The sequence below is a fragment of the Seriola aureovittata genome, chromosome 4, assembly GCF_021018895.1.
Source record: "Seriola aureovittata isolate HTS-2021-v1 ecotype China chromosome 4, ASM2101889v1, whole genome shotgun sequence".
Classification (NCBI taxonomy): domain Eukaryota; kingdom Metazoa; phylum Chordata; class Actinopteri; order Carangiformes; family Carangidae; genus Seriola; species Seriola aureovittata.
Window position 1 is genome coordinate 25,193,930 of NC_079367.1, and position 23,786 is coordinate 25,217,715.

The window sequence follows — 23,786 nt, forward strand, 5'->3', positions numbered from 1 at the left end:
TCAAGGCATTTTTATCAATCATTTTTTCAATGCATTTCATATCATGTCAGATTTCAAAAGTTGAGGGGTGGGGGCATTAACAAACGAGGCCCACACAGTGGGAACAAGCAGGTTGTTGTGTTCAGGGCTAATAGAGAGAACAGTCTCATGTAGGCAGCTCAGTGTGAGGAAATCAGACTTTTATAGGCAACAGTACTTTATCGATACAACATAAGGTGTTGGATAATGTCACCAGCAGCTGGTGTTCTTAGAATGACTCAAACATGGAAGCCGTGCCGACAATAAAATCACAGTCTCAGCTGCTACACATTTTCATCGAAAAACATTGCAAAACATGGCTGTCTTAGAGGGGATTTTAAAGTCTTTTCTAATGTGTTGTTCAGCACCAACTGTTGACCGACCGAAACTGTAAAAAGGTTTTTATCCTATTAACTATCTGTCAGAACAATACCATCATAACAATATGAAATGACTTTATTAGGAGCATCTGTGCACCTGCTTATTCATGCAATTATCCAATCAGTCATGTAGCAGCAGCGTAATGCATAAAACCCTGCAGATACAGGATTCAGTTAATGTTCACATCAAACATCAGAATGGGGAAAAATGTGACTCAGTGACTGTGACCGCTGCATGATTGTTGGCGAGGAATGAATATTTCTGAAACTTGTGAAACCTGGGATTTTCATGCACACTTTTGCCCCCCCGTTCGGAGAGGAAAGGGAGTATGGTGTTCCTAATAAAGTGTTTGGTGAAGATGTAGATTTATTTTGTCAGGTAATTAGTCAATCTCCTGCTCACTCTCATTCTCATTTTGCATGAAAAATAACCTTGATGATGACAGTAATAACAGCACTGCAGTACATTGTGTTATGACTTCTGGTGTATTCTTGAGCTGCCAGTATCTACATCCCTCGAAAAAAAAATAAAAATTGGCAATGCAGCTCTGAGCTCTTTTTCCCCCCGTGAGCCATCAGCTGCAAGTGCTTGCCAGTGACACTGGCTTTGTGCGTGTGAAATCCAATTCTATGGGCGCAGATGACTCAGAGGAAATTTGAAAAGATTTTGATTATATTGATTTTGATGCTCCCCCGCTCTACATAATACAAGTATAAGTCTCACAGACATATTTTTGTCTTTACTGATTGGACGTAAGGCATTTTTGAATATGGCCAGGAGGAGACAGTGTCAGAGGCACAAGTCAGGAATAATGAGAAAGGTAACAGCACAGGAGGTGAACTAACTGACATTAGTTAACTGGGGTGTCATAGTTTGCAGGGTGGAAAAATGTGAAGAGTGAAAAGCCAAATATTTTGGGGAAAATGGGAGAAATAGTTTGGATACACTTATACAATCTGATAACGAAAAAGTTACATAAGTACAGGTGTGACTTTACATGCTGATAACTGACCAGAATAATTCTATATTAAGTTCATCTGTTCATCGAATTGAACTACTCCTGAATCATGTTGCATCACTGGAGCTGTATCAGTGATGCTGCCACTCACTCAACACTTATTATGTTCGATGTGGCTTGAAATTCATGAACTAGCTCTTTGTTCCTCCTTGTCCATCATTCTGAACTTAGCTGTCATCTAAAATAAGTTAGTAATGGGCCGGCACAAGGATAATTGGCTCAATTTATTAACTCGATTAATCTGATTCATGATGAATTGAGTTTCCTAAAAGACTAGTGTTGAGTGGTCCAACTTAAAGTAGTGGCTGCCAAAGGGGACTCTTTGTCAAAATGTCACCCACAGGAAACCCATAAGAAGGTTCCACATGGTGTGGAGCAGCTTCCTGCATATGCTCATTTATCTGTCAGCTTATCATTCCTGTATTTTCACAATGTAGACTTCAAAGCAAACTTTCAAAAACCAAAGTGTATTTTGACCCTTGATGATCCATTTGATCAGTTTCTGAGACTGTAATAAATTAAATAATATATGTATCAGTGTTTAATTTTTGTGCATATGTTGCATTGTTTTAATCTAAGACCAGGACTGTTATATAGTATTTGGTGAGCCCATGTAGGCTGACTTTAACAGCCTTTTTACCATCCTGTTTCAGTTACCACTTTCAGTTGGACTAAAATCAGTATTCATTTTTGGACCGGATTAATAATAAATCTGACCAAGTATTCCCAATGGAGGCTAAACCATGTGGGACTGACATGGTCACATTAGTTGTGCAGTTTCTCCTTCTGCTCCCACTCCTTTCACCGCAGAGCCATTAGACTGGCCAACAGTGGTCGAGTGGGTTGGAAGGTCCTGCTCTAGGGTCTGCTGTCTGCCCTCTTGCTCTCTCTACTCTCTCTTAGACAGATTGGATATGTTGTCAGTGAGGCTAATGTAAATCCCCCAGTATTACCCTAGATGATGTGCGATCTACTGGACTTGTCACTCATCATTTGAAATAAAAAGCCCCCAGGGAGAGATCCTAGAAGAAGTAGAAATATGTAACATCCTTTTAGAGATGTGTGGGAGAGCCATGGGGTTTCAGGTACTTTAACTGACCCATTTCAATAACATTTCAGCAACCATCTAATCAGGTTTTTAGGGTGAAGTACAGTGTGGTTTTTTTGTGTCTTTTTTTCTTACTGGACAATGTACACAGGACAAAATAAAGGCGATATGGCAAAGATAGACTCAAACAGAGAATAACAAGACCAAGAGTCTACAGCCACAATAAAGGATCTGTGTGTTGGTAAAGCGCTTTGAGCTAAATGCTAACATTAGCATATACTATCATGCTCACAGTGACAATGTTTAACACTATGCTACATTTTGCAGGTTTTACAGGTCTAATTAAAATTTTGACCTGATGGTGGCACCAGGTGTAAAGTCAGGGAATCACAAAAGTCAGGATTCATCTTCTGGGAGCTACAAGTGTCTGTGCAAAATGTAATGACAACTATCGAGATATTTTCAGTCTGAATCAAAGTGGCCAAATTTATCAACTGACCAACAGACAGATCTTCATTGCTACTTCTGCTACAGTGGCTAAAAATCCCAAGATGAAGTTTCATTATTTATCATTTTATTGTCAAAAAATAAAAAGCCAACAAGATAATAATTTCTCTGTCACGATATTGTCAAATGAAATGTCATGTTGCTGTAAATGTAATTGTAAATTAAATATATATACATATATATATATATATATATATATATATATATATATCAATCAATGATAATCAAATAAAGTAATGGAAACTGTCACATTATCTCAGTATTTCCCTCGTGAACAAGTTAATGCAGGACGACTGCTGTAAATTCAATGGTGCATGACTTGAGCACTGAAATTCCCCTCAGCAGCTCACTGACCTCTGACTGCTCCAAGAGCTCCTCACCTCTGTCGACCCTGCTGTTTGAACTGTGTAAAGAAATTCATCCATATATTCTGTCAGTGTATGTGTGAAGAAGAAGCGGCAACGCATGTGAAAGGTCACATTATGCTTCTCTCCTGTAACATGGCCTGTATAACTATATGTCATATATCATACTGTATATACTGGCAGAGTAAATAGCCCTGGTTTCCTGTATCTTAAAAAGTACCTACTTATCCCTGCATGTCAGTCTCTCCTCGCAATGATGGAGCTGCAATTCTCTGACGTAGCTCATGCTAGCCTGCAATTAAATACGCATTTTAACAAGAGATGAGTAAGCTGGATAAATGGAGCAGAGATCCAACATTAACTTAAGAGGTCCTTTGTAATTTGTTTTATGGCATGGGAACAGAATGTGCTCTGGCTCTGCATTTGCTTTTAGCACCAACCCTTGTTTTCAAGCAGTTGTAAATGGAGGGAGATGGAGAGCAAATTCTGAAGGCCAGAAATATTCACACTTGGCAAAGTAATTATTCAGTCATTGGTATTGATCAATTTCCCCACTAAATATTACGGACAGTCGCAGATTAGGCCATTTTTGTGCATCATACAGTAAAAATGTCTATTAATGCACTTTTAATAAACTGTATGACACAAACAGAGGAGATTTTTCTCCTGGTGGAGTCCAGAGCTGACAGATCTCAGTGTTGCTCTAAACTTGTGTGAGTTCTACAGAAAGTCAGCGACACTAAATCATCTCCAATGTATGGCTGGATAAATGCATTTTTAAAGCCTTTTCAAAAAGCTGGACACAGTAGCTCATCTTGATGCAGCAGTCTGTGGGCACATCAGCTGTGTCTGGCAGACAAATGTGGTCCAGAGAGAGTTTTGTTTTCTCTCCTCCTTCTTCTTCTTCTTTTGTAAGTGGTATCAGTGATGTTGGACAAAGTGTTTCATCTTTTTCCATCCTTAAAGAAGATCCTGCATTTTATCAGTGTATTCTAGCCACCAAGTCATTGCAGACTCTTTTCTTCAATAATATGCTTGTCAAGTGTATCTTCTCTCTCTTTCCCTCCCCTCACTCCCTTTTTTTTCCCATGGTGGCTTATAAGCAAACAACACAGTGCTGTGAATGGATGCTCAGTGCTCCAGGTTAATGTACTTCATTAGAGGTTCAGTTTTGCATGTCTGGCTTAATTTAACGGGCCGGAAAGCCTTGGGACAATTCTTTTGACATTTCAAGAATGCCAGGCCCGGCATAGGAGGTTTATGTTTATGTGAAACCACTGACAGAAAGAGCGAAGGGGTTTGGGAGAAGCTACAGCTTACTTTGCCTGTTAATGATGGTTTAGAGCCTAAGGAGACAGGATGCAGACAGACCCAAGGAGCACACAGCTGGAGTAAAAAAAGGAGGGGAGGGGGGGGCATTGCAAGGTAAAACACTGCCAGAAGGGGGGTCATGTCTCCCCCATACATGACAGCAGCAGCTATTCATACAGAACTCCCTTTTGGTTTTCTAGTTTCCACTCAATACGTACTACATTAAACATGAATGTATACAGAAATGGAATATAATATATGTAAAAGAAATGCTATTATTTATCATACTGCATTCACTGCATATGTATGCACAGGCAACATAAAAGGCAATGTGAATATTAGATGACTTGACTTCGTTTTTATGACACAGATTTTTTATGGGGCACATTTGGCACTACAGTTCATGCAGCGCCAAGTTATCCATTGTTTTCCTGCTGGTTTGAACTCCTTATTGAAAGCAGGCAAAACTAAAACTAAAATACATTTTTGAAAACCCATAGTGTTGTGATATGTTCAAAAGCCTCACAGATAAGTGTAAAATCTGGATCCTGAAAAAACACATTGAAATATCTTAATAACTGACATAACAGCAACTGGAATCATCATATCAGCCCAGGAATTATACAGTCAGTGCAAATGAACCAGACTTTGTGAAAAATGTGCAATAAAAGAGCTGTCATTGATGTGTTTACTTTTATTGACTGCAGTGACCAGAAGGCAGGCAGCATAGACAGGAAACAGCAAATGGGTGCAGTAGACACAAAAAATAAAAGGTCATATTAAATTGACGAACATGGCTGGATAAAGATGGCAGAAGGTTTAGTTAATGGCTTATACATAGTCCAGTCCTCTTAAGGAGAACCTGCTCATTATGTCTAGTGAAGGCAAAGGTTATTATATTGCAGTGTCTTCCAGACCGACCAACCTTTCTATCATTGAGACCCACTGTCTTGTGATGTGTTGGAAGACTTGTGTATGTTAGGTTGTTCAATCTGAATTATGTGTTTTCCAGATCACAAATGTCAATGTATATGGTGAAAAACATTGTGTGTGACTTTAGTTAAACAGTTACAGTGTACAGTGCATTACATCTGAACACAGTGTTCTCTAAATACAATATTGTCTTCCAGGCTATATTATCCATGACCTTGAAGAAAATGCATCTTTGTTGACACTAATGTTAATCCTCACTTTTGTTTCTCCAGTTATAAAATATCATATCTGCTTTGTATATTAGTTTGAGTACATTTTTGTATTTTCATCTGATTATATTAGTTTCATGTTACAATTTATAGAATTGAAATGCACTAATCATATTTACTCATATAAAGCCACACGTAACCTTATGAAAATGAAAATGACAATAATGCTTGATATAATCTATTACTATGTTGAAGATTGAAACACATGTCTATTTTTGGTAGCTAGTCAAAGTAAAATGCAGAACAACTGCTGAACCTGTATCATTACACTCACACCTGACATACTCCATTAGATGCAGCACATATGCATCATACCTTTTGCAAAAAAAAAAAAGATGGCTCTGTTTAAACTGGCAGTAACCCCCTCTGTGGTTTGCTGTGTGCTGCAGTGCTTGTTTTGCTAACTCTGCTCAGCTCCAGGAGACTTGTAGCTGCTGTTGCTGCTCCTGCAGCTTTACATAAACAAGCTGGCAGAATACAGTCCGATCATTTAGCTTCGGGAAGGTTTTGTGGAGGCAATCATAAAGATTGCATCGCGCTCAAAGGATTTGTGCTTCTGGACTCATCAGCTGTGGTTGTACTTGTTGGCAGCTTGCACATGCAGAGGTGTAGAATGAGGCTTCTTGGTGTCCGCAGTGTCCTTTTGTCGAAGTGTTTTAATTGCGTATGTGTGGAGGCCTGCCTTCCCCCTATAAATGAAATGACCTGGTTGCAGTCAGTCGGATTACGTCACCTGACGACCTTTCACCTGAGGTCATCTCTGCCCTAACAGAGCAGCTGTGACCCGGACGTCGCCGACAGACACTCATCAGAAGGAATATTGGGAATTTATTTCACTCTGAAAAAAAGAAACAACTGCCGGTAAGTGGCATTTGCAGGGGTGTCATGTGCACGTTGTTTTGGTTTGTTTTACAAGAAGAAGTGAGCATGTTTGTGGTTAGTGTTTATTTGCAAGTCCAAGCCATTAGCACAGTCAAGCAGCTGTTAGCCGCCAACTAACGACACAGTTGTGTTGCGAGGGTAAGTATGAACACACTTCTATATGTTTAATGGTCTTAGTTGCTTGCTTTTTTCATGGGCAAATTGTATTTCTGTTCACCACTATACAAGTTTACTCTTGAAGTAGCATCAGAGACAGTAGAGAAGAGGATCTTTGGTAGCATTAAAGCAAGCTGGTGGCTAATTTGGCTAATCCACATGATGGCACCGATTATTTACTGGTGTTTGCCACTGGCACAATTTATAGTTTCACTTTAAGTAACTTGTATGTGTACAATTTATTGATAATGCTACTGTGATGTTTAACAGGTGATAATCAATGATACAGTATATTGAGGGATACCATGCTACACACTTTTTGAATATGGTTTGCCATAATTCAACAGGTTATGCTGTAAATTATGTTTGTGTATGTTGTTTTAAAATCATGTTCAATGTTCCCCTTTATAACTCTGAGTACCTGCCCCTCTAAAGGTCACTGCACAGCCCTGGTTGGCAGCTTGGGACTTCCGTCTGTCTGCTCAGATGCAGAGGATCTTTACTTCACTTAAACAAGGTAAGCGTTTACTGTATGTGTTAATGAAGGACTTGTGAGTTCATGTCTTGGCAATGTGTTTGGTCATCTCTGCCCTTGCTGCTAGCATAGCTCTATCTGTTTGCAGCGTTTGCATTGTAAATGACTTGTTGCGGCTGAGCTTTTAGTTGTTGTTTGTCATTGTGCAGTTCAATATTTTCTTGTGCTGTTTGTGTAGTGGTGAAATATGGCTGGTCGTGTTTGTGTATGATGGTTTTTGCAGAATATTTCCCTGCTGCCTTTTTTTTGGTGATGTTCCATAGCTGACTGTAAACAGGTGTGCTGCTTATTGGTCATAGCGATGTAAACATACCTGTTGTCTTGTGCACATACCAGTAATTATGTCCCTGCACAACTGGCTTCATGGAAAATTCAGCCTGGCTCTGTCTCTTGCGCACACACTTGGGAGTCACTCACATCCACATTTGTTTGCATACTCTTCTTGTTCAGCTGTACTTTAAAGAAACATTTCTACTCAAAGCTCTTGGTTTATGTGACAGCTTGCTTTATTATTTTTATATCATAATCATATCTAAACTGCTGAGCTGCTGTTCTGTGCTTTAGCTGCTCCTCAACTCATATGCACTCATTGCCAGCCTTTTGAGGGTCATCTGCTTTTTATCAGCACTTCATAACTTTCTATAAGAAGAGGTTCTTAGCTATACTCCATGAATTCTGACCATGCCACGAATTCCAGTGATTTTTAATGTCTGCTAATTATCCGCTCTAGAGCTGACAAGTCTTAACCTGCTGCTGCATGGCAGGTGCATTGCTGGTTTTAGATTTATACATCTCAATTCACTGGATAGTAAATTTCCTGTAATGGAATAATGTTTTACTGAGAAGTGGTCACAAAGCAGCTTCTGCTGCTTGTTAACACAGACTGAGTAGATTTTGTGTAGTAGTTGGCAACCTGCTCTGTTTTTAATCTGGTTATGGAGGTTTCATTTATGGTCGTCTCTACTGTGCGGAGCTTTATATATGTTTGCTGTGAGTGACAGTGTCAGAAACTAGATGTCAAATATCAGCTCTACATACTACATGTATTCACATAATAAATTCATTCCATTGCCACCTTGGTGACTTGACCCTGGCTTTATATATATATGTGTGTGTGTGTGTGTGTGTGTGTGTGTGTGTGTGTGAGTTAAAAACAATTCTGTTATCAAACAAGGCAAAGCTTGGAGAATTAAAGCTGTTGTGTGAGTGGAGGATTTTCAGCTCCTGTTTAATATTTTAATATTGTGTCTGGTTACATTTGCCATTTGAAAGCATTTTTTAATCACATTAGGACACACTGGACACACAAAAATCGGATTTTACTCACACTGCTATTCGGAAATTTGAAACCTCTTTTGGCAACAAGCAGGCTTCCATTGTGACAGGCACAAAATGCACCTAGCTGTTATAAATGCGTATCAACATCAACATTTTTAATTAGATACAAATAACATGATTATAATAAATGTAGGATCTTCAGTGTCTAAAACTGTCATAATAATTAAATGTTTTGAGATGAGATGATTGACAGCAGCCATTGCTTTGACATAGAGGTCAGCACACTAAATGGTCCACTGCCCTTCTTGATATCCATAAAGAACCATGGCTAATTTTTCAAAGAGCAATTTTCAAATGAATTGCACATTCTCACTGTCACGTTCACTGAGACTCTGCAAAAGAAAAAAAAGAAAAAATCACAGCTTCCAGCCTTCAGTATACAGATATAGATGTGTCACTCATACGATGACTTCTTACATTTGTTTTGGTTTTAGCAGCTTCCATGAACCTCTTGTTAAATCCGCTCTGGAACCTGAAAAATGAGAGTGTTTACTCAGTATTCTTTCAACACAGCAGTATTTGAGCCACAAGGTCAATCCGGATTTCAATTTAGCCTCACACAGTGTAGTTCATTAATACTGTTACCAAGTCGCACAAACCCAATCCAGTGAGTGTAGGCATTTCACTGCATTTCTTATTCATAATATATGATACATTTCTAATTCTAAGTCAGTTTATTACCCAAAGTTGTCAAGCAGTGGTGTTCATTAAGAGTTTTAGATGTTCTAGGTTACTTAGGGTAATATTCTAGGTTTCTGGTATCCTAGATAAAGACAGCTACTACTCACTTATTTACATACACCCTCATTTTAGTTACTTTTGGTTTTATGGGGCCAAAACCATCAAATAGGTTGTACCAGTGAAACGAGGAGAGATTAATCTTTCAATGTTCCAGCCCTCTCTGGGTTTTCTGCAGAATAACCTATGTTATATTTTAGCAATGGGGGCACAGACAGATCCCAAATAAATATTTTACACCTATAAATAATTCTATTTGTTTCTTCTGCCTGTGAGGAGCTGGTGCTACCTGCTTTGCAAGCTCTGCAGGCCTCTGTCACACATCCTGAATAATACGTGCGACACCTCAGACTGCATCTCCAGTTTAGAGTGCAAAGTCAACAATGAGAAAACAGGCAGCTTATTCTGCAGTAAAACAATGGAATATATATTACCCTGAGGGCTTTCTTTATTTTGCTTCAGTTTCCATAATGTGCCCATTATTGTAGTTCATCATTACGAATAGTACCTTAAATGTGAAGAAAGTCACCTCCATAATGCTATATAAACATGGAAATCATATTTTCCATGCTGTTCTTGAATTAATCAGGTATGATAGTTCTTTATAGAGGAATGCAGGACAAGGTTTACCATTAGGGCTTTATTTGATATTCTGTTCAGCAGTTATACTTTTGTTGTTTCCTGTAGTATGTTTAAGCTTTTTATGTGGGCAGTGTTTTTGGCGTGCCTCAGGGAGCTGCTATGGTCCCGCTCTCCCTCTGTGGTTGATGATACTAATGAGGCAGTTTGTGAAGATTAAGACCATTATTCACTCATGTTGTGGTGCACAGAGTGTGTTCCAATTACTGTATCTTACCTCCAGCTAGAACAGAGTTAAATGCTGTACTTACCTTTCTCTTAGGAGTGCCGGAAAAGAAGAAAAAAAAATGTCCAATTTATTTGTGTGGTCAAGTTGAGTGTAGGAAATGGTGAAGTGAAAAAAGGATTGACTAATAACAAAACTCAGCAGGAATTTTTTGGTACCATCTCATTAAGCAAAATGTTTATTGTATAAAACAACCGTATTATTAGTTTTTAAGTGACTTATAACACGGATGTATCCAGGGTTTAAAGGGGTTTATCCAGTATTTTGAATTCCTGTTGCACGTAAATATTTTTCTGCACTTTATACATATAATGTCATTCTATTCATTTTAGATTATCTTACTTTGGTATGTGATTTACTTTTCAAATGAATCATACAGATTGTGTCATTAAAATATGCTATATTTTATTTTAAAATCTTAATCACAGCCCCTGTGCCCCATTGTAAACTGTTAAACAGCTAACCCACTAACTGCAGCTGGTGACCGCAATCCTTGTTCTGCTCTGCAGCTTTAGCGTTAGTGTTTAGAATCACTGTTGATTGACCATGGTGATAAGATGAACATGTGATAATTGCACTCAAAACTATAGTTAAATTAATCTCCCTGCTACAGTTCAGGTGCTAAAGGCGGGTTCTACACCCAGAATAATCACATAGACTGGCCAGTTGATAAAAGAACTGCCGGCCCTTTTCGCCACTTTTTTCTTTTTGAACTTCTGGCACTTGAACTCTCTTCCATTTTACATTTCCTCTTTACTTTCTCTTCAGTTTTTCGTCTTCACTTTTTGTCCTTCAAGATTTCCTTATAACTGCTCACCAGTCTTATTTTACCTCTTCTAGACTGGTTTTCCTGCAACATTTTCTCTTCATTAAGATTTGGATCTTTACTTGAAAAAAGCCGTGGTTTGTAACTCAACACCAAACTGAATGAACCCAAGTTTTGTTTTATATACTTTTGTACTTGAGCAAAGCCTCGCTTTGATAGTATTTTGGATGTTTTGTAGTCTGGCCAACAAAATTACTTTCAAGACTATTTGAGTCTGGTTAAAGAAATGAACTAAGTAAAGCGAAAGAAGTTGAGAGGAGAGGACATGTGAGAAAGGGGGCAGAGACGGTAAATTTATCTAAGGGATAGTGCCAATTTAAGGATTACCAGGAGAAGAAGCAGTGTACCTTTCCGTCACTGCAAGACCATGTGGAGTTTTGAATGGGATCAGTTGGGATGGCAGACGAGACTGGTTGCAATGTTAAGGAGAGGGAACAGAAGGAACGCTTACCGGCAGTGGTGTGATGGCGGCATATACTCCATAACATAATTGCACTGTCAAGAAGGAGATATGGCCGAAGAACAGCCAAATAGGAGAAGGTCAGAAGAACGAAAACTGAAAAAGAAGTGCTATGATCTGGCAAGGGCAAAGAACTGCATTAACATTGTTGAGGCTTTCCAACTGAGAGTTGAAAGGCATGAAGATGGATGCGGAGGTTGCTCTGTTTCTGTTTTGACAGGTTTTCACAGAGCCAATAGGTCAGTACTTTTTTTTTTATCCTGTTTGCCAATGTTTGTGATTGCTAACCCCCACTGATTACTTAGCAAGCAGGTACCAGTGTCACATTTGTGTGTATGGTGATGTTAAATTACTTGCTTGGGGTTTGGCTTATTTTCTGGTTTGACAAGATATACTGTTAGTTATATTAGCAGAAGAGTTGTGAGTATCACAATCTGTAGCTGGTTTGCTCGCAACTGGAAACTGCCTCGTCTTCTCAGCATGTTAGCTCTGTATCGTGGTATTTGTCTGTACGATGTGCAAAGGGTTTTATAGCCACAAACACGTTAAAACACAAGTTTGCTATTACAGCGGGATTATTTGGATTAAGGGTTCAAATATGCGTTGTGTTCAAATATCAACAGTCAATCTCCAGAAACGCTTACTCTTCCTCTAAAAAATCTACTCCATCAAGCCTGGAGCAAGATCGCCAGATCAGCTGAGGAACTCCGCTATCTTACTATCATTGCTGGGCAACCGCTGTATCCTGGGTAGCGTCACGTCGCTGTAAGAGTAAGTGAAGAAGTTGGGTCTAGCTGAAAAGGGCTCAACTCCAAGACGACATTTCGAAAGTATGCAGAAAACTTTCCTTCTCCTGTCTGTGATAAGAGTTGGTGTTGAATTATCAATTTTCCCTTTTTTAACTGTGATCAGTTCATTTTGTCATTCAGAGATCAACTTCATCAATTTGATTCTGACCTCTCTGTCATGTGTTCATTATTATCATTATGAATGCCTCACTTATTTAGTTGTTTATATACATTTAGCTATAGATAAATCCTCATTTATCACAAAGTTGTGGTCTTTTGTACTCCTGCAAAGCAGAGACAGAGACCTGTATCAAGAGTTTACTACCTCTGAGTATAGGACTGATTCATTTGGTTTGTCTTTCTTACTTCAATCAAAGATGGTGACCCAATTTTCCACAAGTGCAAATTTGAATTCAAGTGTAGTAGTCACTAAATAAGAAACATTAACAGAAAGGCACATGAAAGCAGGTCTGTTAAATTGAGTTGAAGAAGTGAATAAATTATGAGATTTACTGAGCCACAGGCAGGTTATTCTGAGGTCTGGAAGTCCTGATGGCAAAGGCACCATCACCTCTCATCTCTAATCTACAGTTTGAAACAATCACTAGAAACCTGCCCAAGACCGTCAGGCTGTAATTTGTCTCAACTGGAGTCAAAAGATCTGTGATGTACTGTAAGGAGTTTAAACCCTGACAACTTCAAAACTGATCGGAAAATCATTTCTGAAAATTGTGCTTTCATCAATTCCAGCTTTCCTTTAGTTATGATGATTCCAAAGTAAAAAATAATCCAATTGAGATCCCTCATATTTTGAAACTCACGGCTGAAAATCATACCGGGTATTCCAGTGAGATTTTTTTAAGACTCAGACCAAAGTTCTGAGAAGTCTTACTGCACAGACATCGTCAGGCACTTCTGTTTTAATCATAAATCTTGAATCTTAACACTGTGTTCTACTAAACTGGTTCAAAAAATAGGACACACTTCAGTTGTATTCTGCTATGTTTTGAGAAAAAAAAAAAAACTAAATGAAAGGAATTTTCACATAGTTTCCTTAAAGCCATTTTGTGGATGGAATATCAGTTGTGTTTCACTTCTACATTGTTAATGATACAACATCTGTGTGTATTGAGGCTTGTTACATTATGTAATTCCATGTCTCACTGAAAGAAAACTACTCCTGCGACAGTGTTTTGTTGTAAGTAAGACATGTTATTGTAAACATCACAGAAATGTGATGTTTTTAGTTTAGCTTTGATTTCAGTTCGACCTCAGTCCTCATGTGCATTTCTCGGCCTATGGGGCATCCAAAAGATGAAAGAGAATATAGCTTTGTAATGTGTCTGAAGTGGATTACAAAATATACTGGTAAGTGGTCTCTTCTGAATGAAGGTCAATATGTAACAGAGCAGATGATATCATGCTTATCATTCCCCTAATCAAACACCTTTCTGTAGATATGAGGAGGGATCTGAGTGATGTCATTCTCAGTATTGCTTCAAAAAAGGATCACTCATTTACAGATAGCACTGTTGATAGCACCAACCTCCTCCAAATAGCGAGTTAAGCTTTCAAGCTGCAACATCCAACTGTCAAGCACTGTATCTTCGACCTTTCTCTTTCATTCTGCTCTAATTGAAGTTCAGAAAGTCTGCATCTCTGCAAATAACAGCAGGGTTGCACGAAAACAGGAATGGCACACTAGCATATGCTCCTCCAAGAATAACTTCCATTGTCTAGGTAATTACAATGGCTGTTCTACAACCTTCAGAACTAAACATATATATTTAACTTAGTCGATGCCGTCATTTCAGCAGGCAATGATAAGCTGTACTGAAATAGGTGTCCTACACATACACATACAGATGGTAAATACCCCTTGTCATCACTTGCAGATCTGTCTAATACAGTGGGTGGTGGAGCATAACATCATCATTTTAATTTCACTGGCCACTAATCCCAAAAACTGTGAGCTACCGGTAATGTATGACAGCAAAATGTCACATGGCAGAAAAAATAAAACGTCTTTATCTTTTCCCCTCTCACTGGTTGATGGATGTCTTTATTTTGGTTGGGTGTACAGAGGCTAAACCGAGTAGACCATTATCACAATTCCATACCGAATTTATAAACCCCCTTCACATTGTATCGCATAGAAATATACTTAATTGCAAGATTGCACAAATTTAATTTACAGGTGCTTAAGCTGTGATCTATTTTTTTACATGCACAAGCTATTTCAATAATATGATATAGCTACACAGGAAAACATTTAATTTAGAGACATGTCCACTGGCATTTTAAGATAAATCACATTGTCATATAAGCATGGTTGTGTTTTTACTGTTTTTGTGAATACATTGTTGATAAGAAAGCTGGGCTGCCTGCTGTAAAGACCTGTAGAAAGGACAGGACATGTCTCATGCAGGGGCGATAAGGTGGCTATTTGCAGTACAATCTTATAGAGTAGACAGATGGCTATATATATTATAATATTTATTTTAATGAAACATTTCTTTTAAAAAGTAGCATGTGTGATTTGTACTTTATTCTCAAGGTCACTGATCAAAGTTGGATATTTGAGACACATTCAGATGAGCTGGTAATTTATGATTTGTATATTGTATGTCACCCCCTTAGTACAGAACATGTACTTCTATATTTTTTCATTTCCATTTTCAGTGTAATGTCACAGTATATAAGTTGTTTGACTGGAAGAAAACAACTCAACTGAAGGACTCGGATATTAAATTATTCTTTAATTTGCCTGTGACTGACAAACACAAAATATAAAACACAAAAAAGCAGTTCAGATGTAAATTAAATGTAGTGAATAACGTTTTGTGTGGACAAAGTCAACATGTATTTAAAGAGACATTTATTTAAAATCCTAATGCACTCTCATTTTCCTTTCCACAGTTCCTTTGGTTGTGTAACAGGAAGTGTAGTTACATAGTACATTGACAGCTGAGGGTCACAGAGAATTGTATAAACTCTGACAAGTGTCTCAGGAAGTAAGCAGTGAACCTGGAGAGGAAATTAAAAATTAAGTGGGTCCTATATGCCGTGCCAAAACTCCAACATCATAAAGTGCCGCTCTGATATTCAATGTGATTATAGCGCAGAGTGGAAATCTGAATGTTAATCACCTAGATCTCTTGATATAAATCATGTCTCAGAAGTAGTATTGGGCTAATCACACATGCATTTGCTGTTCCTAAATGAATGTTCCTGGTTGACAGCAGGTTATTGTGTGTGTTTGGATACTCAAGGAACTGTCCTAGGTGCTGAAATCTTGTGTTGAACCTCCTGTCATGGTTGCATTAGTTTTCATGAAAGTATACAAATTAACAACACATAACATCGTAATGGTTAAGTCTGAATAGAAATGCACAAGTAAAGCCTTTTGGTAAAACATTTTAATTATTGAGTTTAAATTGAAAAAAAAAACTGAAACTGTTTTTTTAGTATATTGTAATACTTCTGTAACCTGTAAAATGTCTTGAAAGGTAATTCTCAAATAGCTTTACCGTTATTATTCAATGCAGAAATAACTCAATGCTGCTGTATATTCTGTTGTGACAGATGGGGAGATAAAGACTGTCACATAAATCCAAACTGTATCTGAAATCATTTGTAAATTAATAGCTTAATTTATCACAGAAAATTAATCTGCATCTATTTTTCATAAGAAATAATTTTTCATTCAAAAATGCCAAAGATTCACTGGTTCAAGCTTCTTAAATGTGACAGCTTTTTAAATCACAGTAAGCTTAATATCTTATTGGACTTTTTAACTATTTGCTAACATTTTATCACATTAATTGAGGAAATAATAAGCAAATTAATCAATAATAAAAATAATCGTAAGTTGCACTTAAAGCCGAGACTATTTGACTTACTTATTTGACCTTAAATATTTGATGTTGCTATGGCAATATTTAACAATGCGAGGGCTAGTTGTTGTCATTAGATCTCACAAACATGACGTGTTATGCGTCTTGTCAGTCACACACTGAAAAGAAAGTCTGTGAACATAAAGAAATTAATGCCAATAAGAAGACATTATTGAAACTTAAACCTAGGAAACTAGGCATGAAAGACTCACTGTGTCATTAAAGCTATATTACCTTGCTGTGTTTGTAGCAGAGTCTTAATTTATCACATACACTTTATTCTCCTGCCCAAGGATAAAACGAAAGCTGCTGTACTGGATTGATATTGCAGGTATACATTTGAAAATATTTAATGTGTGAACTGCCTTACTAATAACATGAAGCTAAACTGACTTCACAGACTTCACATTATAGAGAGTACTGATATCAATTTATATAATTCTATATGCTGTAATACTTGAATATTTTACTGACCCTGTTTCACAAGGATTTGGATGATCAAAGGTCTACTATACAGCGGAGTGCCTTTTATGTTCTTGGTATTGAATGAATATGTCCATAGAAAGCAAAGTATCGAACTAGCGAGAGTTACATGCTTTTCTGTCCTAATATTCATGCTCCTTTTTTTAGCTCTATTTTATTCTCTGCCAACTGCAGAGGCAAATATGTGGCTCTTTAGCTGCTAAATGCTCCACTGTGCTCACTAACTTTATCTGTCTGAAGGGAGCTGGCAGTACCTTTCACATTATACATATTCAGTTCATTCATTGCTAAAATAAAAATGCTGATTAGAAAGTTTTGCAATCTTCACAGTGTGAGGTATCAGCATATAGTATTGTTTTGGTATCTGACTAAAGCTCAGGTAATGTTTAGGCACTAGGAAACATTTTAACACCACCCAGCCCAGTCTACAGCAAGTTCAAGATAGGGTTGCAAGAGGTGGAAACTTTTTTGAATTCAGGGACAAGTTAGTAAAGTACGGACTCTCTTGCTTTTATTAGCACACAACAAAGAACAAAATATAAAGGTAGTTATTTAAGAAAATGAAAGTTTGCTGTCGGGTAAACCCAAAAGACAAATCTTTTGTTACTTAAAATTACTGAAAGCTAAATATAAATTGCTTTGATGAGATGTTTCAAAAAGGTTTCATAAGATGATATGATGTTTGGTGCTATCGAAGCACAATCGTTATTACAGACATGAAATACTGTATAGTCTGTCCACTATAACACATTATTGCAGAGCTATATTTTGACAGTAACATCATTCAGTAATGGCTTTACCAGTGTTACAATGTTAGAGTGTCTCTATTCAGTAGCGGTTCTCCCTGATCCTATTGATTCCTATGTGAAGACTGTCCACATGAACGTTTTTGTCTCTCTTTGCCCGAGCCTGTATTGTAACTGATTACAATGGCGTTACCTTCTGCTTGGCTGAATGCTGTGATTAGAAGACTCATTATATTGTCATGCTCTGATGCTCTTTTGCTCCCCATCTGGTAGCGCACACAAAAACTTACTGATAGAAAGACACACAACTTCACAGGCCTTGTTGGCACTTCAACTTGAGAGAAAAGCGATAGGGAATCAAAATTAAGAGGAACACCCCCACAAACATAAAAGCCTTTCACTATACGCATCTTGAAAAACTGTTCAAGGGCATGATCCTCCAATCGCAGCGTACACACCAACCAAACAAAACAAAATTTAAGAAACTAGAAAATTATAGGCAGCACGCCCTTATAAGGGCTGTTATGTTTGTGAATTGCTGACTGTGACGAGGGCTGCGCTCTCCATTTCACCCCGCGGATCATTTGCTGTCTCTTCAAAACTCTTACAGTAGCTGTTGTTCACACCCACCTCCACTCCCACTCCGTTCTTTTCCCCTCTCAGTCTCTCACTTGCTCTTCGTTTCCGGCTGTGTGAAGCTCATCACATGTTTTTAGGATGCTTTTCTGGCAAGCACAAATCCAATTTCTGGTGACTAATCTGCATTTTTTTTTTTTTTTTCCAGCCTCCTCTCACTAAGCACTTCTCACCATTTGCTGGACAGAGATGGAAATAGCGCAGGCAGAGGGCACAGCTGCAAATGTTTAACCTTGCTTGCAGGTCCAATTGTTATGCTCAGACTTTTATTAGCTGTATTTGCAAAGGAAGATAAGTCTTGAATATATGCAATATGAGCCCACTGTAGTTGCTTGGTTTGATTTGCATAGCTTTACATTTTGCCTGTGGGGAAAGAAATATAGCCATCCTTTTATTAATGGATATTTTCAATGAACCGCGAATTTCATTGTTAATGTGAAAGCATTTTATCAGTGTAGTGAACACTTAAACGGCAAAAATATGTATTCACACCCTTCATAAGTTCACATTCATGGTGACTTCTACCTGACCCCATGACAGTAACATGGCAAAAAAGGACAAATATTTATCAATGACATTGCAGCTCTTTTGTACTGGCACTAACCAGCACTGTATTGGCAGCTGAATCACTGTTCTTCATGGTGCTGGTGCCTTGATAACATATGCACAGTGAGAGAAATCCAATTGTTGAGAATCATGTCAGCTGAGCTGGCGGCCACAGCTTTTGCTCATGATTTATTACTAAAGCGCTGCCACATTTGCCAATAGGAAAACACTTTCAGTAGAGTTATGGGGATATACAGAGATGGATGAGAGTAAAAATTGAATAACATTTCTCCTGCGTTTACCTCACATTCTCTCCAGCCTTCTTCTATTTGTGGCCAGGAAGAGAAAACTGGTTACATTTGATTGAGTCTGAGTGTGTGTGTGTGTGGAATTTATTTGCAGAATGTATTTTCATTGTTATGTTTTAGCGTTCTTTGCTTATTTTCTTGTGTCGGAAGATGCCCTGGTGTGTTGCTGGCTATTGCTTCCAGACCAGTGGCGATATCAGAGCAGGAGCTGCCGCCAGCTCTGTGGTCGAGATACTGGAGTATCACTTCCTTTGCCACTCTGAAAGGAAATGCGGTTCCTCTGTTGTCCAGAGTGACTCTTGTTATTCCTTGTGTTTTATCGCCGACCCAAAAGTCTGCTTGTTACATCCGTCAGGCCCTGTATCATCCTACCCGTTGTGTGGCTGGCGTGTGAGACTGTGTGTGATGTTGCCTTATTTGTTGAGCAGTATATATCTTCGCTAAAGATAACCAGGGTTCCAATCCTGAAACCACTGATTAAGATATGGACCCCACCCTTCGTACGCAAAAGATATAAAAACAACAATTCAGTGGGGTTGAAACATTTATATATTTTCCTTACTTGTAATCACAAATATTACAATATAATTCAGACACCTCTAACCCCGAAACCATTTCTTAACCTTGACGTTAGTTGAACGCCTCGTCTGTCTGCCTCACTCCATCAGTGGCTGATGTCTCTCCTCCTGTGCGTCATCCAGACACTGTAGTTGAATGTAATTAGCAGTAGCTAACTAGCCTGTTTGATACACCTTACCTTCAAAGTTTCTGAATTAGACTGTGTCAAATATCTACAGATAAACTGCAATGTTAGCTAGTGTCTAACTTTTGTCTCAAGATACAGTTTATCTATCTAATTTTAGCTAGCTGAGAGCGCACCCTTTTGTTTCCAGTGTTGGCTTGGTGTTTCATTACCTATATAAAAAGTCATATTATCTAATTTTAGCAAACCCTGGTGCTCATTCGTGAGCAGTGAGACAATGGGTGATAAGATAGAGATACATTTTGACATCAATATAGAGTTTTTTTATTTCATTTTGAGAATCTTTTTGTGGCTGTGGTGGTTTAGTTAGTCTTTAACTTTTTGACATTAGCTTGAAGACAACTGGGGTGTCTAGTATAAAATAGAAACCCCCTTTTCTTCACTCAGGAGTTTTACCTGGTTTGGTAATTGAACAATATAATATATTGAAGGCTAAATAATTTTATTAGCAGTGCTGGAGAGTAATTAAGAACATTTACTCAAAGTACTGTACTGAAGTAGTACTTAAATAGTACTTAAGTACTATTTTGAGGTACTTGTACTTTACCTGAGTATTTCCATTTTATGCTACTTTATGCCTCTACTCCACTACATTTCAGAGGGAAATATTGTACTTTCTACTCCACTAAATTTATTTAACAGCTTTAGTGAAACAGGCAAGGTACTGTAAGGACTTTAATACTTAATTTCAATGAAGCACACGCCTGCGCTGTAGTGGGTGTAGAGGAAAAAGGGGGAAAAAAAGTGTACGGCTGTTTTGTGCTGCAGTGTTTATGTAGGAAATAAATATTTTGTCTGTGAACAATTTGTTGATATGTTCAGTAGCAATGTGTTTGTGAATTGTCAAATATGTAAATGAACAACATTTCCTCATTACCTTAATAGAGACAATAATCTGGTCGCAATAATGTGTCGTACAGATCGTTATCTAGTTTAGTTGTATAGAAACTTAATTTTTAGGGATGTTTTGTTTTAGCTATAGATTGACCTCTTTTAAAGGGGACAAAACCAAGTCTTTCTCATTTGAAGTAATAGATTTTCTGGCTAATTTTGTTAAACTGTGCCAGTATATGGACAAAAACTTCTTGTGGATTCTGTTGCTCTCATCGGAAAAGCATATAACGATGAACTGCTCCCCAGCTTGTATTGAATTCTAAGCTCAATGGTGTATGTCATCTGCAGTGTCTTTCAGAAATTCATTTTGTTAACCACAAATTGATTCTTTGTTGCTATGGTAACAATTTTCTTATCTTTGCTCTTCAGTGGTTTGATTTGATATCATAGTTCTCAGTAGAAATAAAGAAAATGAATGTGTGTAACTTCAATCACCTGTTCAGAGTATTTCAACGTAAGCAAAAACTATTGTGTGAGTTCTCAGTTTTCTAACAATAGAGCTGTCAGCTGTTGATGTGGTGATATTGGTGCGACGTGTTTATTCCAGAGAAGTTATTCAATTTTCCATATGGATTGCCTTTACACTGTAAAGTGGCCTGCTAACTCTCCACTATACAAAGCAGCAGCACTCCTATGGAAATGTGACATTTGCTTTGTTTCCCGCCTTCTAATGAGCCAGTTAACATTCAGTTGTTCACCCTAATTGACTCTTACGCTAACCGGATGGAGGCACAGGACTCCAAATAATTACTCTCTTTATGAGCCAATGTGTAATGAATTTAAGTGGCATATTTACCAGTTGGCTGACTCTGGGTAGAAGTGATGGAATAAAAAGATGTCTTTGACAAATTAAAGGCAAAACCAACATAAAGTGTCTCAGTAAGGTGTTGGGTCACCACGTGCTGCCAGAACAGCTTCAGTGCTCCTTGGTATTGATTCTACAAGTGTTTGAATTATGCTGGATGGAGGACCACCATTTTGACAAAAGATATTCCCTCATTTGGTGTTTTGATGATGGTGGTGGAGAGCACTGTCTTACGTGTTGGTCCAAAATCTCCTATAGATGTTCAGTTGGGTTGAGTTCTAGTAACTGTGAAGGCCACAGCATACGAAACATACAGTGACCTATGGATGGAGGCATTTTCATTCTGGAAGAGACCACTCCCATCCAGACTGAAATATTTCATCATAGGATAAAGGTGATCACTCAGAACAACTTTGTATTGATTTGCAGTGACCCTTCTCTCTAAGGGGACAAGTGGAGAAACCATGCCAGCAGAATGCTTCTCACAGTATGACGGAGCCACTGGATCACCGCACTGTAGGGGTCAAGTATTCAGGCCTGTACGGTGTGTGCCACTCATGCACTTGATCACTTGTCAAGAATATGGTGAGGGATGACTCATCTTCACTTCCACATCTCTGTAGACTAGTAGCTGTGGTTTTTGCACCACTGAACTCTCAAATGCACATTCATCTTTGTAATTAGGGGTTTATGCACTGCAGCCCATGTAACTATTGACAGACTGTTCTTGCTCAAACAGTTGATCATGTCCTGCACTGACATTCTCAGTCACCTGAGGAAGAGTTTCTCTTTTTTTTTTTCTTCACATATTGCACTAATGCACGTGCATCACGTTCATGAAATGTGCTGGCAACCACCAGTTTTGGCCATATTTACTGACGTCTTTCTCATAGATGTAAATGCAGGTGTCACTTTAGTTACTGTCTCTATCAAACTCCAGCCAGTTGAGCTTCTTTATGACTGAAGCTCCTGCATCGGTGCCCCAACAATGAACCCTCTTTCAAAGTCACTTAGATCTTTTCCTCTTGTCATCTCGACACAGAATGAGAATCAACAGAGCTTAATTGGAATATTAATTGATTAATTGTACTTTAATTGCATTTATTGTGTTTCTCCACTCATATATTCCAATGTTTTCCTTGAATTTGTCACCCATCTGTATGTAACAATGTATTTGTAGACTCTTTTGACATTTTGAAGGCAATGACAGCTGTTGGAGTTCTAGAGTGCTATTAATATTCAGACTTTCCTTGACACCGTAATAAAAATATAATTCTTCAATCGCCCGCGGTATAAGTAATGAGGGTAATCTGATGTCATGCCATCACAAGTTCATTGTTGAAGCATTCTCAAGGCTGAGTTGGTCAGGTAGAAAGAGAGAGAGAAAAAAACACATCACAGAAAATGTGAAGTACCCAACAACTACACATTGTTGTGAAGAATTAAGTCAAAATGGACATTGAGATAAAATTCCCCCTGAATTATTTTCATAGTATTGGCTTTTTTCTCAGCCATATTTGCCATTTTAAAGCACTCATCAATGCAGGTTGACAGTTGGCATAAAAAGGCTGAGGAGAGCTCAACTTCTCATCTTTGACATCATGTGTGCAGCAACCTTGCAGGTACTTCAACATGGCAGAGGGAGAACTGAACGAGCCGAGGAAGGAGCAAACTGTTTTCATTGATAAACAAAGGGAAATGTTGCTGAAACATTGTTGAAAAAACAAAAAAACAAACAAACAAAAAAAAAAAAAAACTCAAATGTACTGTTTAATAATTTCATCAATACATATAATGTGTTTGTGTAACTGGAGTGCATCAAGCTATTAGAGTCAAATTATGTTTGAAATAATGTAAAAATCTGTCTGATAATTTGACAGCTTTATCAGAACAATTCCTGACAGATTTACAGTACCACTCAGTGACTGTTGCCATTATTCAACGACTCAACCCCCTGAGGAAATACGATTCGGAAGAATAGAGACTGTTTTCCATGGAGGACTTTATCAAATCATTTTATTACAGAAAGAAATTGGATTTCACAAACCCAAGCTGATTGTGAAAACCAAATGAAAACGTCCATGTCCATTCACTTAGATAGGGGATATTCATAATTATGCTCTCAGCAAACAGGATATAACAGCAAAGTTTGCAGCAAAACTAGCTGCTGCTAATTACTGAGTTTCTATATTTTGAGACATGGAGTTACTTTTCACCTGTAAATAAGACTGTGAATAAATACAATCACGTGTCTGTGGCTGCAGTGGACTG

General features: G+C 38.0%; 1 long non-coding RNA gene across 3 annotated transcripts in view; it reads left to right on the forward strand.

The window, feature by feature from the left end:
* Positions 1-6,296: 6,296 nt before the first annotated feature.
* Positions 6,297-23,786, forward strand: part of LOC130167201 (uncharacterized) — a 95,617-nt gene continuing 78,127 nt past the window's right edge. The window contains exons 1-2 of one of the 3 annotated variants that reach the window (XR_008827248.1): positions 6,297-6,711; positions 7,324-7,405. This is a non-coding gene — a long non-coding RNA (uncharacterized LOC130167201). The remainder of the gene's footprint in view (positions 6,712-7,323; positions 7,406-23,786) is intronic. The other 2 variants (XR_008827250.1, XR_008827249.1) reach the window with 2 other exon arrangements.